Source organism: Sinocyclocheilus anshuiensis, unplaced genomic scaffold (assembly GCF_001515605.1).
Source record: "Sinocyclocheilus anshuiensis isolate Anshui unplaced genomic scaffold, SAMN03320099.WGS_v1.1 scaffold217, whole genome shotgun sequence".
Taxonomy (NCBI): Eukaryota; Metazoa; Chordata; class Actinopteri; order Cypriniformes; family Cyprinidae; genus Sinocyclocheilus; species Sinocyclocheilus anshuiensis.
The window spans coordinates 1,670,628-1,674,861 of NW_015536538.1; the positions used below are offsets into that span (position 1 = coordinate 1,670,628).

At 39.9% G+C, this 4,234-nt stretch overlaps 1 protein-coding gene across 1 annotated transcript in view; it reads right to left on the bottom strand.

Moving 5' to 3' along the window:
- The window catches only part of LOC107696328 (cortexin-2-like), a 17,360-nt gene that overhangs the window by 3,008 nt on the left and 10,118 nt on the right, over positions 1-4,234 (bottom strand). Inside the window, exons 3-4 of the mRNA XM_016496615.1 lie at positions 554-781; positions 175-456 (exon numbers count right to left, since the gene is read on the bottom strand). The gene's annotated coding sequence lies outside the window, so the exon portion shown is untranslated. The remainder of the gene's footprint in view (positions 1-174; positions 457-553; positions 782-4,234) is intronic.

The following is a 4,234-nucleotide window of genomic DNA, read 5'->3' on the forward strand; positions in this document are numbered from 1 at the left end:
CAAGCAAGCCCTGTCCAGATTTAAAAAGTAACGCAAAAGTAACGTAACGCATTACTTTCCATAAAAAGTAACTGAGTACCGTAATTAGTTACTTTTTATGGAGTAACGCAATATTGTAATGCATTACTTTTAAAAGTAACTTTCCCCAACACTGTTCATCAGCAGTTACTTTACCTCACAAGTAGATGCAATGAGAAATCAGACCGATGCAACAGGATCTCCATTCACAGAACAGTCGAAGCTCAAATCTCAGAGGCAACAACCTGCAAACTACATCCAGTCCCATCCACATCTTCAAGTGAGCTCAGACAGACCTTGCACTGCTGTTTATATGGACAGAGAACTGTGACACGCTCTTCTGTGGCTAACTGCACATGCAGCTTCATATTCAGGTGTCTGAGATAACTGCTGAAAGCTCGGACGGAGAAAAGCAGCTATTTGACAGGAAACGCCGCTCTGTGAATAAAGAGAGAGGCGTAAATCTGGGTCGATTGGGATCTCAAAACATTGTGGATCAATAACGGCCACATAAAAGAGAAATAAATCAGGTCACCTCTTCAGCACGGCACGAGAAGAGCAGATCCGTGAGGAATATTAAAGCGCACAGGCTGTGTTACAGTGAACCGCTCTAGTAAAACATCACTTCAAGGCCTGGTCGACAGGTCAGCACTCTGATGGGATGGGTTTCCCAGCGTTTCGCTCCATGTTCATCAGCAGTAAATACAGGTTCGGACTCCCTCTGACTTTATTAGGACGGGATATGTGTGCTGACAGCTGATTCCTGTCCCAAAGACAGCTGGGTTCATAATAACTAAAGGGTTAAGGGCAGGTCAAAGGGCATCTACATATACAAATTTAGCAAAGATGAGGTCAGATAGAAACAACTTCAATAGAGGAACACCAGTAGGACCATGAGTTTGATGTATAACATGATACTATATGATAAGGATATTATATCAGACCAAAAAATAGTGACAGAATCAACCTCGCTATATTAACCTGACTAAGTTAAGTCATTCTTAAGGTTATTAAGATAGAAACGGCTCCTCGAGATAATAACTGCACTTTTTTTTTTGCAGTGTTGTAAAAGTGATTAATGTATTTTTTTAACTGTATGTGTGAAAATTGTTCATATATATATATATATATATACGTATATGTACACTGTATATATATATATATACACACACAAATACACACACACACACACACACACTCTCACACACACACACACACACACACATACATACACACACACACACACACACACTCTCACACACACACACACACACACACATACATACACACACACACACACACACACTCTCACACACACACACACACACACACATACATACACACACACACACACACACACTCTCACACACACACACACACACACACATACATACACACACACACACACACACACTCTCACACACACACACACACACACACATACATACACACACACACACACACACACTCTCACACACACACACACACACACACATACATACACACACACACACACACACACTCTCACACACACACACACACACACACATACATACACACACACACACACACACACTCTCACACACACACACACACACACACATACATACACACACACACACACACACACTCTCACACACACACACACACACACACATACATACACACACACACACACACACACTCTCACACACACACACACACACACACATACATACACACACACACACACACACACTCTCACACACACACACACACACACACATACATACACACACACACACACACACACTCTCACACACACACACACACACACACATACATACACACACACACACACACACACTCTCACACACACACACACACACACACATACATACACACACACACACACACACACTCTCACACACACACACACACACACACATACATACACACACACACACACACACACTCTCACACACACACACACACACACACATACATACACACACACACACACACACACTCTCACACACACACACACACACACACATACATACACACACACACACACACACACTCTCACACACACACACACACACACACATACATACACACACACACACACACACACTCTCACACACACACACACACACACACATACATACACACACACACACACACACACTCTCACACACACACACACACACACACATACATACACACACACACACACACACACTCTCACACACACACACACACACACACATACATACACACACACACACACACACACTCTCACACACACACACACACACACACATACATACACACACACACACACACACACTCTCACACACACACACACACACACACATACATACACACACACACACACACACACTCTCACACACACACACACACACACACATACATACACACACACACACACACACACTCTCACACACACACACACACACACACATACATACACACACACACACACACACACTCTCACACACACACACACACACACACATACATACACACACACACACACACACACACACACACAAATACATACACACACACACACATATATATAATTTTAGGATAATTTTCCATATACTAATTACTTGAATGTAAAAAGCGGTTTCAGAAAAAAACTATGCAAAATCTGATTTAAGGTTGTTGTTCCTGGGAAAACATTGGTGCAAGAATCCCTTTATTTAACAATTTTGTAATTATTTCCCCTCTATAAACAATTTCTATCATATCACCATATAAACCGTCAAAAAAAAAAAAAACTCTTTCAAAAAGGGTATGAATGTTGTTACAGTTTCAGAAGGAAATCCTGCGAGTGCAGAAATAGACACAGATCAATAGCAGCTGATCGATCCACTCACACACTATAGATAAATCATTGCTTGCTGTCTATGTACTTGACTGGAGCACCTCTGGAGCAAAATATATGATGCATGAGCAAACAACGGATTTATAGTCAATACCGTCACTATAAACTGCCTAATTATCATATTGTGCTATTAACTTTTAATTTAGTAATATACAGTACACACATCCTTACAGAGGTAGTAAAATATTACATTATATATATTGGCATATTATTTTAAATACCATATGAAATATTTCGTTACAAAACATGGACCTGCTGTATTAATGTAGCCTAATCTGACGACATCAACAATATCCTATCTTTACAGTGCATTATATAGGCTATACAGGCGTCAACAAGTGTTATCAAGTTTTCTGTTTACAGTGAAATTCAGTTTATTGTATGACAAATATATATACAAACCTACAAATCACATAAGTAGACTATAACATTTCTATAACATTTCTCATATTTTTTAGCAGGCTATGATTTCTCGCAATTTGACACAAATTACGGGAACAGTTTTCATGATACTTTAAAATATTGACAGCTTTAAAATGCAATGAAAAGACTAAGTTTAATAAATGAAAACATAACATACCCACGTTGAGGGTCCGGAGCGCGTGCTGGTCTGGCAGAGCTCTCGCGCGCGCTCTCGATCCTCCCTCACGCACTCGCGTGCGATTGGCTGATGTAACCGGGGCTAGTTGTCACACTTTTACTCGAGTGAATAACTTCTGTAATAACACGAGACCCTTGGAACATCTAGGCTGGCTACACTGTCGTTTCCCAGAGGAAAACGCTACATAATGTCTCAATATGGGGCAAGTTGTCATAATAGAAACCTTCTGTTTATTGACAATGATTTGGGGAAAAAATGTCTGAAATGTGAAATAGTCTCAAGTTTCATCTTCAGTAACGTAGCCTGTATCTGTAGGCTATTTAAAATGTTATACATTATTTTATATTGCTATAAAAGCAAATAACACTTTTATTATGGCTAAATGGAAATGTAGGCCTATCACAAAATATGTAGGCTAACTGTTATTTTCGGCTAATTGTAAATAATGATTGTAAAAATACACGCATGAAACGTGTGACAACTTGTCTCTACTACTGTTAGATATGCTAATTTGCAATCGATGTCAGTCTTGTTTTAAAGGGGTCATATGATGCGATTTCAAGTTTTCCTTTCTCTTTGTAGTGTTACAAGCTGTTCGTGAATAGATAAGATCCCTGAAGTCGCAAAGACTAAAGTCTCAAACCAAAAGAGATATTCTTTATAAAAGTTAAGACTCGTCCACGCCCTCCTAAAACGCCTCGTTTAAACACGCCCCCACA